We start from the raw sequence: 14,863 nt of genomic DNA, 5'->3' as shown, positions 1-14,863 counted from the left end.
CTCAACCCTCTCTCCAAGTCGTCATATGATGGCAGAGAAACTCTAAAAATCCCTTATGATCACAGTTACTGGGTTTTATTGCTTTTCAGTTCCAGTTGTTTGGTGGAAATAAGAGAAATGGAAATTGATTCAAAAACCAGAACTAATTCGAGAATTCTTTTTTTTTTTTTTTTTTTTTTTTCTGAGGTTTTCATGTTTTGTGTAATTGCATGTGTTCTGGAATTTAATACTGAGTTGTTGTGAATTGTACAGACAGCCCAGCACAGATGGGTTTGGGCTCTTTGCACATTATGCCTATGCATTTGTATGTGCAGGCCACTATAATTTGCTTTTCAAAAAAAGTATGGAAACAAAATCTCACAATATTTAGAGCCAAATTTTTGTAAACTCTTTGCAAGTGGTTTTGATCCGGCTTCTACAATTGCACTCCCCATTTTGTTTGTCCACAAGTTTATGTGCAAACGGTGTTTTTTTTTGTTTTGTTTTGTTTTGTTTTTCTGTCTGTCGTCTCAGATGTATGCATGATAGCTACATATGCACGTACTCACATGATCAAATAGAGGTGATGTTTCCCCACTTAATTCCAGCACAAATGCAATCTGGAGGTAAAAATCAAAGACTTGTTTGCAAAAATCATGTGATGATGTCTTTCCCGCAAAATGCCATTGTCGTAAAAGTGACAGCGTGTTTTAAGAGCACTTATGTTTACTGTACACTGATTACAATGCCCTTTCTGAATAACAGTTGACATGGACATATGTGTTACTAGTTTTAATATAAATAAATAATATCTACAGAAGATTAGGATGACATCATTACATTCATCTTCAAGAGTTTTCTCAACTCAGTAAATCTACCCTAGTCCTTCACACCATGGAAGTCCATTTTAAGATCCTGAGAGAGGCTTAAGCAATGTGTATGTTCTCTGCACAAGAGGGAACCTCTCTGTTAGGAAGCAGTAATAACTGTGCTCAAGAGTACACTGTTCTGAAATAATGTGTTTAGCTAAAAATTTCAAAAGGATATCAAAAAGGTGAAGTGGAAAGAAAGAAGTGTTTGCTTAAACAGTATAAAAAGAGAATTTGAGACCAGATTTCTCAAGACTTGCAGTCTCTCAGGCTGCTCTAATTTGAGAGGGGAATGAGAAATGAAAATTAATATTTCACTTGAGAAAAGAGTGCAAAAGATGTCCTTAAATGAACCATCTAAAAGGCTTTCTTTCAATTACCCTTGGACTGAAAACTAATCTCAGAAACTGTTTTCCTTACATTCAGTAACTAAAGCCAAGTTCTTGTTCTTTTGCGAGAGCTACATCTCCAAGTGAAATGTCAGGCCTTTTCCAGAGACATCTGTGGGGGTGATCTTTGAAATATTATAAAATTTTTACTTTTCCTTCCTTAGCTTCTTGTGTGGTAAGCAGCACTGATGCCTCTGACTCCCATTATGGAGAAGATCCAAGAACGTCCATGTATCAATTTGGCATATTTTCAAGAATTTCCTTTTTTTTTGGTCTACTGTGGGACCTAGGTTCCCTTGGAAAAAAAAAAATAGCCATGCTGTTTAGAATCCAGTGTTCGGTAGTCTGATGCTGGAGAATTATATATTGTAGTTCAAGAAAATTTCTGATGGATGAGAACAGTAAAGGGAGTATCCATGAAAGCCACATGGACATGTGCATCCTTCCAAATATAATTCCTTTCCAAACTAAGCAAGGATTAACTAAAGATGTTTTGGAACCACAAAATGTTATTTTTAAAAGGTAGCTAGTGATTGAGATAGATTAAGACTAAACATGGCTGGGATCGGCCAAAACCACGAGGAGCTTAACTTGTTCACATATTTATGGCTGGAGCAGAATTTGAGGGCCTTCAGCAATCCAAGGCCTGAAATCCTCTAACATATTTTGTGGTGGATTGATAGGCTGTTGGCCTTGCTTTGCTTTGCCTTTTTTTTTTTTTTTTTTTTTTGACAGACTTGCCCCTTCCTCCCACCCACGCACATCAACAGATCAGTTCAAACAGTGTCCCTGCAGGTCACTGAGTCCCAAAGCACTGTCCAGTGCTTTTTAAAAAGCAAGAAGGACTCAGCTGAGAGGTGCTCCATAACCTTGCGACCAAGGTCACATTCAGCCAGTAGCTCCTCTCCCACGCTATCTCCTGTTCCCAGGGGGACAGGGCACCAGGGCAATCTTCTCATGGGCATTTATTAGCCTAATGGTGGAGAAATAGTGGTGAGAATGAGAATTAGAGTACACATGTGTGGGCATGTGTCCGTGATGAGCTTTACGGGAACAGGCAATGATTACTTCTTCTTAAGCCAAAGGAAAGAGTCTCTCAGTTTATCCCAGTGGGAGCCATTGTTTATTTATTTGAGTTGCTTTCCAATCATACCTATTTTAAGAGTGATATTGTGACCTTTCACATTAACAGCAACAACATCAGACAGCTTTGATGAACTCCAAGATCCAGACTCCAAAACCACTCATTCAATTTATCTCCACCACTTGCTGAATGAACATCATTCATCGTTTCATCAGCAGACTTGAGAAAATTAGTAATGTCTATAATCGTGCTGAAATCATCAAAACTAAACTTTTCTTAAATATAAAACAACTGGCACCTATTTCAAGACAGACACAGACACTAACGTTGCTCTGGTTTCACTTCAGTGGAACAATGTTTATTCACCTGGGCTGATGTCTTTCCAGGACAGGGTAATAAATGGTAGATAACACCATTTACTCCTTTCAAAAATGCACTCAATCTATTTTGACTATGGTTTTGTGTGGTTTTAAAAATCACCTAAAGGCCTGAAACAAACCATTTGTATGTATGTATGTACATACGTATACACATATATACACGTTTACATATATATACGGGAGGGGGAGAGTGGAAGTGTGTGAGTGCGTCAAGCGTAATGCATTGTTGCACACTTTTCTAGCTAAAACAGAACAATCCAACTGTCAGCAGTTACACAGAGACTGAGAACGAGAACTAGATCCAGCCTCACTGGCAAAAGCAGTAATAAAAATAACAACTTGTACATTTTATTTGGCCAGTGATTTTAAATGATAAGTGTTTTTGTAAATGCAAGGCCAATATATGATAGAAGAGATATTTATATACATTGTCTAACCACAATACTGGGATTGCTTTAAATTTGACTTTACTCTTTCTTCATTCGTGTGTGCTGACTGCATGTTATGATAACTGTGAGAAGGTTTCTCAAGGGACTGGAGTGCTTCCAGCACAGTGTGTTCTGCTGATGTGGTGAGTATCATTTTACCAATAACAAGGGGGAAAGTATATGCTGTAACTGCAGTTAATTTATTTGATTTCCAAGGACACTGAAAGAAAAGTTAAATTACAGCAAATGAAATATTAAGGCAAATATCTGGAAAAACAAGATTCTTTCCCATACACTAGTGGAAGGAGAGGTTGTGACTAACTATCCGTACATGTATAAAATATAGTGAGGCATACAAAGCTTCATTGTGTCTTCCATGGAGAAAACTGCTGAAATCAAAGTTTGCATGTCCTGTAAGAGGTTAGATGCTTCCAACAAGGGAAGAAGAAAGGAAAAGAGGAAGATATTGATCTTGTTCCTTAGTCTCACATCACACCAGTGGCCAGAACAGACCTGGCAAAAAGACAGGGCATCTTATGCCTTCCTCAACAAGTTTCCTCAGCCTCTCCTCCTTAGGTTCATCAGACTGGCATGAGACCGTTGGTTCATGCCAATAGAGATGATGGCAATCAGAGTTCAGAAAAGATACTGAGTCTTGGAGGGGAAAAAAAATAAATAGAAAATGGAGATTTGGAGAGGCACCACAGAGTTGTATCATTTGCATACAGGTTGGAAAACATTGACATTAGGAGGAGTTTGTAATGTATCCCCTGTGGCAGATATAATATGTGAAATAAATGTTGCATATCTTGTGTACAATATCCTCTGTCCTTCAAGGGAACTTGGGTTGACAGCTTAGCAGTTCCACCCATCTCTGAAAGTAACAGGTTGCCACACAAAAAATTGATATTGGGAAGGAGTCTAGCAGTGCTGATCTCTCTTCCCTGGGGTCTACATCTTATCACTTCTCTTGCTCTCAACCAGGCTCTGTCCCTGCACCTGCCAGCCCTCACTCTTTCTATCAGAATGCTGTCTCAGAGCCTCAGGCCACCAGGGTGAGCAATCTGTATCTGACTTCTGGAATTAATATATCCATGCCTACTGTCTCCACATTAATCCCTTAGTTGTAATTATCTTTAAAGGAACTCTTCAAGTGCCATGTGCAGCAGATCCCTAGGGGTGTTGTATGGCCCTGGCTGCTACTCAGCCTTCTTACTCCTTGTCACAAATCAGACTTCTTTCGTGAGGCCACAGTCTCCCAGTTTTCTCACCTAGGACCGATTTGCCACCACCCAACCCTTTTATGAGCTCTCTCTAGCCTCAGGTCCCATCTGAATGAACCACTGTTGGTCTGGTGTGGACATAAGTGTAGCCAGCTCCACTAGATACCTAGCTCTGAGTGCTTCTTGCCTGCTAAAATCCAGACCCACAATTGCCTTTCTTGTGTTTCTCATCTAATTATGTCTGGCAGGCAGTGAAGCTTTGTTTTTCCTCCAAGTACTTTTTCCATCGATCATTAAAGCAGCTTTGTTCCAGCCAGCATATCTATTGTGCATGTCAACCTTTCCTTAGGGCAGGCAAAGCCCACTTTCATGCTTTGCAACACACCGAATGTATTTTGGCATGAAACAAAGACATTAATAACGATGTATAAATTCAAATGCACTAATTAGTTTGTGAGTAACGCATTCCATCACCAGTGCATGAGCTGAAGGAACGCAGCCAGAAAATCCAGATTACAGTCACAAGGAGGAGTCTCAATTATTCTAGTCTTAGCATGCGTAACTACAACACCATAAGGCACAGAGTTGTCTAACTCTGTTAAAAAGTCAGTGTAAAGATTAAACAAAACTGAAAATACCACCATATTTAGAAGGAAAAACATGTTTCAGGTCAATCTGGAAGGGTTCTGGGGAGTTATTCCCCAACCCTGCCACCACTTGCTTTAACAAACTGATTTGCCTGTGATGCCAAACATGTATGTACCACACATGAGGGAAGGCAACCTTCTCTTTTTATTTTACTAAATCTTTTCAGCAAGACTGAAGAAGTAATTGACATTTAGCCAGTGTCCTAAATATTCCAGTAATAAATGCCTTGGCAATACCACAGCTAGACAAACAGATTAATATAATGAGTGGTACAGAGACTGCTGTGCAACACTTTTTCCCATTAAAAAGTGCTTTCTGTTGCTTATCACTTTGCCAAACAATTCAAGCTGAAATGTTGAGTGTCTGCTATGAGGTTGACTTTTCTGGGAAAAAATTCTGCTAGAATGGAAACATTTATGAGAATGAAATTGCAAGATGGGAGAGGGAGGGGGAATCAGCTGCTTGCCCACATTAAAAAAAAAAAAAAGAAATGTTACTCCAGACATTTCACTGAGTTTTTGTTGCACTCTGGAACTGGGATTTAATATCAGGCCAAAAGAGGACTATTTTGTATTAAAGGTATTTGGAGTTGAATTCCAAGGTTATGCCTTAAGACTGAATCCAAAGCAATAATACTGACTTGGTCAGATCATTAATACTCCAGAAGGGATTTGGATACACCTGAAGTTCTGAGAGAACAATTACTTTGAGATTAAATCTGTGACAGCAGTTACTTCCACAAGGCCTGAATTTCAGTCTCAACTTGTTCTCAGATGTGAACCTGTCCAAAACCATACCCAAAATATATATCTGAACAACACTTTTCAGGTCTATGTTTAGCCAAAATGGAGAAGGGTTTGTTAAAGAAAATGTTATTACTGAGAAAAAAATAAAAGACAATATTTACTCATGTTGGAAATGAAAGGGTCTACAGATCTCATGCTTAAAGATCCAGAATCATACTGTGCTGTTAGTGATGGATACATCCATCAACACAATACCTTGAGAGGAAAATGTACTCCTTGCACAAGTGATGCAAAATATAGGAATTTGTCCTAATGTTCCCTGCTCTCATCATGCATAGCATAGCCAAAACCCTTGAGTGAACGCCACAGAAGAACAGAGCAGCATTATTTGCTAGATTGGAAAACCGAAATTGAGAAGCCCTGGGCTCCCTGGAGGCACCATGTCGGCTCTGCTGCAGCACAACATGCTAAGCATTGCGGTGTACTCACTTTTGACTGTTTCTCACCCTTTGCAAGCTGATGATCTTGTGCAGAAAGTGCTGCTTTTTTATTTATCTCTTTCAACAGATGATTGAGCTGATTCCCAATAAGGATTCCCATGAAGTCTTGTTTGAGCAGGTACTGAAGGTTTAAGGTAAAAATTGCATTACTACTGGGTTTTGTTACGAGTAGGAGTAGTTGTGGCAGTCATAATAGTAGTAGTTATTTTTGCAGTGGTAATCAGGGCCCAACATAAGCTGCAACTGCTCCTGTGCCAGGCAACAGAGGTGATCGCAAGTATGCTGCCAAGGGGAGCCAAACTGTGGTGACTGGCATCCTTGCTTGGAGTCCTTCAACAGCCCCCATGCTGTAGGTTTTGGCTGTAAAGATTGGGCAAGAAGGGACAGGGCATGGCAGGCCAGTACATCAGGCAAGCTTTAGGAGATGCCAAAGCAGCAGCAAGAGGAAAGAAGGAAGGTGGGAAGAGTGGTTTACAGAGGTATCCTAGGACTAAATCCACAGTTGTGGAGAAAAGCTGCAGTCCTCACCCTGGGGATGCTGGGCAGGCAGCAGCTAAGGAAACACAAGAGAGGAGGGCACATGACTGGTCTAAGACTCTTGGGAGTGAGAAGGTGAACCCAGAGCTCCCACCACCCAGCAGATCACCTGCTCAACTGCTGGGGACAGCCGACAGGACATGCTGAGGTCAACCACTGGCAGGGATGAATACCTGCTTTGTTTTCACAAGTTGTTGGGGGCAGTAAGCAGGGATGTCTGCTGGCAAGGTCTGCCTTCAGGTGTTGGGTTGTTTTTGTGTTTGTTTCTTGTTAAAATCCCAGACCTCTGTCTGAGTTTTTCCTCAGCATAAACTAAAGAAGTGACGCTGTCTGTTTTCTTACAAGGTGAAAACACAGCCTAATTTGTTTTCATTAATCTTTCACTGGAAAAATGATGAGAATTAATTTTTCTCCTAGCTGCCAGCTAAAACTGACAACTCTGTCCGCTCTCTAGAAGGTTTTTTTCTCAGCCAGAAGGTTTAGCTTTCTCTAGCCCAATGCTTTCTTGGAGGTTTTAATTTTGTGGTGAAAATTGTTATTTTTCTCATACAACAAAAGTTTTAGTAACATTCATTAACAGTTGGGTAGATCTTGAGCCTATAAGGAAAGGTAGGAAGGAAAGTAACATTATTTGTTTTAGAACTTGTTGCTAACATTCCAGTGGCAAATATTACCTAAAACCAAATATTTTAAAAGGTGGTTGTTCTTTTCATCAAGGTTTTTCTTTTCCTTCCTTCTTTCCTTCCTTCCTTCCTTCCTTCCTTCCTTCCTTGCATTTTCCCCCCTCAACATACATATTTGGAAGATAAAGACTGGAGACTTCTAGGCTCCCAAGTACAAGACAGACCTAGATCTATTGGAAGGAGTCCAAAGGAGTCCAATGTAAGATGGTCAAGGGACTGAAGCCCCTCTCCTATTGGGAGAGGCAGAGAGAGCTCAGACAGTTCAGCTCAGTAAAGGAAGGCTCAGAGGGGATCTCATCAATGTCTATAAACACCTGAAGGGAAGGTGCAAAGAAGATGGAGCCAAGCTCTGTTCGGTGGTACCCTGTGCCAAGACAAGGGGCAATGAACGTGAACTGGAACACAGGAGGTGCTGCCTGAACATTCAGAAATGCTTCCTTACTGTGCAGGCAACAGAGTACTGGCACAGGACACTCAGAGACATGGTAGAGTCTCCCTTCTTGGAGATCATCAACAGCTGTCTGGTTCTGGGTAACATACCTTAGGTGGAAGAGTTGGACCAGATGGCCTCCAGAAGTCCCTTCCCTTCTCAACCATTCTGTGATCCTGTGATTCTGAGTCACAATACCTGTAAATATAACCCACGATACAGAGTACCAGACACTTTCCACTGATGTTTGAAAGACCAGAGGAGTCTTCCTTTCCTGATGAAATATATTATGCCTTCTAGTAGGAAACCTCTTCTAAGACAAATGAAAGCTGAGTGAGAGGGACTCAGAAAAGCAGAGTGAAACAGAGATCAAAAAATAAAGGAGACTTTCCTAAAAATACTGAAGTAGGAAGTGGCTTCCAAATAAACATGAGTCTGGTGAAGACTCTATATATACTAGTGTGTCCTCCTTTCTAAAGACAGAAAGAAAGACACTAGAAATAGCATGTCTCTTCACCTGAAGCTGATGGCAAAACTGCTAAAAATACCCAAGAAATATTACTTGTGTTTAAAAAAAAAAAAAATGGAAAAAATTATCATAGAATAGAATGGTTTGGGTTGCAAGGGACCTTAAAGATCACCCAGTTCCATCCCCTGCCATGGGCAGGGACACCTCCCACCAGACCAGGTAGCCCAAAGCCCCATCCAGCCTGGCCTTGAGCACCTCCAGGGATGGGGCATCCACAGCTTCTCTGGGCAGCTTGTGCCACTGCCTCACCACCCTCTGAGTACAGAATTTCTTCCGAATATCTAATCTAAACCTACCTTTTTAGTGTAAAGCCATTACTCCTTGTCCCACCACTCCACTCCCCGACAAAGAATAGGTCCCTCACCACCTTTCTTATAGACCCCCTTTAGGTACTGGAAGGACACTGTAAGGTCTCCCCAGAACCTTCTCTTCTCCAGGCTGAACAACCCCTACACCCTCAGCCTGTCTTTGTAGGAAAGGTGCTCCAGGCCTTTGATAATCCTTGTGGCCCTTCTCTGGACTCATTCTAATATGTGTATGTCCTTCTTGTGCTGGAGGCCCCAGAGCTGATCACAGTGCTCCAGGTGGGATCTCATAAGAGTACAGTAGAGCCTTGACCTGCTAACCACACCTCTTTTGATGCAGGCCAGGATATGGCTGGCTTTCTGGGCTGCAGGTGCAGATTGACAACTCATGTCAAGCTTCTTGTCAACCAATTACATTATGAACTCTCATTCCATGGAATATCTTTCATGAGAAGGCAAAGTTCAAAATCTGGGTTAATGCATTCTCACCATGAGATGCTTTTGAGTAGGGGGTGGAAGTTGAATGTGATATAAATTTTTAAAATTTCTTTATCAATCTTCAAATCCTGATCTCAAGATCCAGAACATGCATTTTCTGTAACACTTACCCAGATGTTCCACTCAATGCCTGACCAAGCCCAAGAAATTCCCCAGCATAAATCTTTTTCTTATTTGAACAAGTTGGAAGGCCATCTCCTAGACACGGAAACATTACTGTTGAAATACTGGATTTACAGCAAATTTGTTTTATTGAAGGTTCCTCTTGAATAAATGCTTGCAACCAACTGCATGAGGTCAACCAAGATGAGAGAAGTGCAAAAAAAGAGCAGTTTCCTTCAAAAGAAGTTTAAGAAATGTGTGCAACTCATGCTACCTGAGGTGCTCTGTTTTGGCTTCTATTGCTGCATTGTCTGTTGTAAGGAAGGCTTGAATTTTAAAGAGTCGGACAGAGCTACATTAATTTCCATTGAATGGATGTCTTCTTATGTTTTCCCTTCCCTTCCCTTCCCTTCCCTTCCCTTCCCTTCCCTTCCCTTCCCTTCCCTTCCCTTCCCTTCCCTTCCCTTCCCTTCCCTTCCCTTCCCTTCCCTTCCCTTCCCTTCCCTTCCCTTCCCTTCCCTTCCCTTCCCTTCCCTTCCCTTCCTTTCCAACTCCTCAAGACTGGAATGAATTGAGTAGGTTGACTCAGCCACCTAGGCCAATGTTTGACCAGTGAATTTGTGTTGCAGCTGCTCAGTATGTATTTTCCACACCTTTGTTTGAGCTTGGTTACTAGCCACAGCAAATCAGAGGGCCATATCCCACTCTGACGAACATCAGGATCTGGACCAATTGTTTGCAGAATGCACACGTTGTTTATGCCAGGACTAGAAAGCAAGGACTTCATATATTTTTCTCTTAACCGTTAACTGTGTAGGCACAGAGAAGCCCATAGAAAATTCTTGAATAATGCAGCAATGAAGGATGGGAAAAACAAGAAAGGGAAAACTTAGGTGGGAAAACATCATAAATAATGGAGATGTATGGAGAGAGTCAGGGAGAGGATAAGGAAAGAAAATATAAATGAGAGTGTTAAAGAAACAAGAGAAAACAAAAGAAGATGATACATTATATCAGAGGAGAAATATAAATGGAAAAACAGCAAAATTGTTATCTTTGCACAAAATATGCTGATAAATTTTATCTATTAACATATACCTAGACGTGCATAACCTGGTTCAACATGTAATGAACAGATACACAGGTTTAGCTGATTTTTTTTTGTATGCCAGGAAATGAAATGAGATGTATTTATCAAGCACATAACTGAGCAGCATCTGCTCATTAAAGCTGACTGAAAGGCAGAAGAAATGACCTTCCCCATCTGTAACTCATGGAGGGATGATCTTGGGGAATATTACCATATGTATTTAATAAAAAGTTGCTGTCATTGGCATTTTCATAAATAAAATAGAGACTTTGTTATCTTGGCAAGAGGTGTTTTTCTGCTGTCCTGATTCAGTCAGGCTTTAGAGTTAAGTGAAACCTGAAAGCTTATGCTTCAGTTTTTCCAATGTAACACATGAATGTCCCTGAATGTGTACTATGATAAGGAAGGATGGCTTGCTGAGTTGGAACCTTGAAAAACATAGCTCTAGTACTTACTCACAAAAATAATCCTATTTTCTTATCTATTTAAACCCATAAACAGATTGAAACTTAAAGGCATGACATCCAGTCCTGTTTTGCTTGAGGAAATAACCCTTGCATGTGGTGGTGATGTTGCAGGGACAGTTCTTTATAGTAAAGAGGGAACAACAACTCTCTGGAACTTCCAAAACACTGCCAGCTCCCTGTTGCACAGGATCTTTTGCTCCTGTTATCTCTTGTAGGTAGTTTGAATTATGGTTGATCCACAAAATCCATCTGCTTTTGCAGGACACAGTAAGAGAAACCTTCTGGGAAAGACCCCAAGTTCTCAAATTCACCACAAACCGATGAAGTATTTTCACACATAAAAAATGTCAACTAGAAAGGTTGCTTAGTGTTTCCCAAACTTGCTCCCATCATTTGAGACACTTCTAATGTCATATTTTGAAACCCAGCAGCTGCCCAAAACAGAAGTAGATGGAGGCCATTTGGTGCCTGATTTTCTGCACAACAGTACTGGTGTAGCTGTAGGTATGTAACTCAGAGGAGAGTGCAGGTGAAGTGTATAGGTCCAAACTGTCTGGTTCTGTCCTGTCTTCTGCCCTTCGCAACTCCCTTGAAGTTCAAAGCAGGATTTGGTTTCATTACCTACACCCCTTTGCACTTTAGATAGTGTTTTTGTTTGTTTGTTTGTTTGTTTGTTTGTTTTTTCCCCTGGGGGTGGGGTGGGTGTTCATCAGAAGCTGAAACCTTATAAAATATTAGCAGTGCACTTGCCTTCCCAGGGATTCATTTTGTCACTTACAATACAGTCAATCTGAAGCTATTATTATTAGCTGTGATGAACTGTATTAGTTTTACACATTGGCTTCCTGCACCTTTTGACATATCAAAGGACTCCTTTCATCAGAAGGTATTGTCTTGGACCCCATCAGCCCTGATTACATGCCTAATTCACTTGTGAGATGGGTCATTAATTGCTTCATAAACGTTTTCCATCACAATGACTCAGCAGGTTGCTCTCACCAGCAATGGGTATTTTGTCTCCAACCATCTCTTCTTTCTACTTTTCCAAGTCAAGCATTTCCTCAAGGAATGTCATGCTGCAGATGACAGAGCTCGGTTGCTGAGCTTGGACTATTATTCGCTGAAGCTCGGTCTTGCATCTCTCAGCAGATGAGGTCTGGACTCAGGAGCTCAAAGCCTGGGTAAACAAAAGGTAAATCAAGAAGTACAGTTTGTTCCTGGCTGAGGAGGAATTTGTGGTCAAAGACTAGGTGATGTGGTAAGAATATGTTTCAACATATTTCTCCATAACCTTCTGTTAATGTGAACAGAGGGATACAACCTGTGGAACGGGACCAGCAGTCACTGTATTTCAGCCCAGTAGTGTCTGCATTCAATAGGGAGCAAGTCAGCTCCTAGGTTCAGATATGAAAAACAAGGAAACTGATGAAATGCAAAGGAAGAAGTTGTGCATTAGGCATATATTTCATGTACCCATGTGAAAACTATGAGCAACGATTCCTAAGTAGCAATTGTCTGAGTACTAATTCTCATTTTATTTGTGTTATGCAGCTATTTGTGATATGTGGTGACTCGCCCCTGCTCAATGGCATTGGTCTTCTTGTTGCTGTGAACACCACCCTCCCACCCCCCCGGCCTTCCACTGCTGCTTCTGTCCTCTTTTCGAATTGTTTATTCTCCCAGATGCCAGAGCTCTTCCATAACATTGTTCTTGAATAAGACAAGGAGAACACAGTCATTCAGTGCTTGTCTGGTTGCACCTGGACCAACACAAGCCATTTTGTCAGTGGCCTCTCTAGATTGTGTGATTGGTTTTAAGCCACCTGAAACAATGCTGTCTATACTACTACACCTGGGAGCTGGAAACTAAATCTTGGCAAGGGTCCTTTTGCTCTGAAGCCATTATACAGACAAGAAGCCGACTGTGACTTGGTCACTGAGCATTTTAAGTGTTGTATCTGTGCAGGCTTTCCATAACACAGCTTGAAAGGAAGACAAATGCTAAGGAAAAATAAATAAATAAATAAATAAAATAAAATGCTCTGGCCATTATTTTCAGACATCTTTGCCAGATCTTCAAGTGTGCACTGATCTCGTCCACTTGCAAAGATGTTTGCCTGCCTGTGCTGGATATGCCAGCCTTGCTCTATTTTAAGCCCAACAGCATTTGTGCAAGAGAGGAAAATAGATCAGGCTGGTTCCAGCCCTCTCTAACTCTTGTCCTTGAAAACACAAGGTGTTCTTTTGCTTTTAGGAGTGCTGCCTCACACAGAGCTTCTTGTTTTCTGTAGCTGTTTAGTATTTGGAAAAACTTGTGTGGAAGAGCCATTGCAGAAAGAAGTTTGTGCAGGCCTAATCATTTCTTGTATCCCCAAGGACCTTTTCTTCCTCATTCAGCCTGTTTCCTGTAATCCTTTTCAGTCCTTCCCTCAGTGCTTATTCCACATATGTTCTTCCTTCACTCTTTACTGCTCCTTTTTATTTTGGTTTTAATCACCTAGAGGCAGATGCTTCCTCCTATTCTGTGTCTAGCAAGGTGTCTAGCACAAGGGCACACTGTTTTCCATGGGCCTAAGCATCTCCGGCTGATGTAAGCATGCAGTAAATTTGATTCACTCTGGGAGCATGCTAGATTTACGGCTGCAAAGAATTCCAGCATGTGCTGTTCAATATCTGGTAATACTGGACATGGACCACAGCGCATGCTCTACCATAATAATAATTTGTAGCACAAGCATGGTTTTCCTTTCCCAAAAGCCACAGAGTGGCTTCACAGCATGCTTTCGTGCTGCATTTGAGGTAGCGACATCCTGCTCAGAAACAAAAAAATATATATTATATTTAAAAAAGATAAAAAAGTGTTCCTGATATATTTTGCTTTCTTTCGGGACTTTTTCCTTTCAAGTATGGAATTGTAAAAGGAAAGATTTTTCAAGATATAACAAAACCCCCAAAGTAGGAAATTTCTTTTTCCTGCCTGTACCTGCTAGCATTGTGTGGTTATTCCTAATTATTATAGTGTAAAGTGTGCATTGATGACAGCAGAGGCATATTCATATTGCACAGTAATGACAAACAACTAATGACTATGTTTTAAAAGACATTCCTTGTCAGGCCACAAGTATGCCCTGATCTGTCTCGTTTGGTACAAACTTCAGGTACAATTTCAGCTTCCACTTCTGAAAAAATAAACATAAAATTGATTAATTTCCACTTGGATTCTGTGACCCACTGAAATGGTTTTATACTGAGAATGCTTGAAATAATTACTTGACACCAAAGGGAGAATGATAACAGCTTTTGCATTCTTCTTCAGATACCTTTTCCATGGTTTAATTAATTATTTTATTAAAGTGAAAATACATTCTCTGTTACATCCACGGAGAGGAGAGGAGAGGAGAGGAGAGGAGAGGAGAGGAGAGGAGAGGAGAGGAGAGGAGAGGAGAGGAGAGGAGAGGAGAGGAGAGGAGAGGAGAGGAGAGGAGAGGAGAGGAGAGGAGAGGCTTCAGCGTGTACTTGAGAGCAGAGTTGAGCACATCCAGAGTTAAGCATTTAACAATAGTTAAGTAAAGTTGAAATTTAGCTCTGTCTTCATATGTTTAGCGACCTTGCTCTAGCGATTACACTGGGGCACCTTGCTTGGCACAGAGCTGGATTTTCCTCCCTATCAGAGCTGCAAGGGAGCCCGACAGCTGGCAGGCACCTTTGAGGAGCATGGCTGGATCAAAAGCAGCCAGCAGGACCCTCTCACCCATGCTTAAATTATGACTTTTTAAGAAAGGAGATGAAGGCTGTGCAAAGTACAATTAATAACACCTTTGCTGCCTCCCCTCCACTCCCAGCCTCTTAGCTCATTCCTCTCACAAAAACAGACAGTTCCTCCTTGACAGCAGCCTGAAATATAAACTCACACAGAGCCTATATCTTGTCTGTCACTGGGATTTAAATATTTCAGGCTGTGGCAGAACAGCTGGTT

This window comes from Cygnus olor, chromosome Z (assembly GCF_009769625.2).
Source record: "Cygnus olor isolate bCygOlo1 chromosome Z, bCygOlo1.pri.v2, whole genome shotgun sequence".
Lineage (NCBI taxonomy): Eukaryota > Metazoa > Chordata > Aves > Anseriformes > Anatidae > Cygnus > Cygnus olor.
This window is presented reverse-complemented; position numbering follows the sequence as displayed.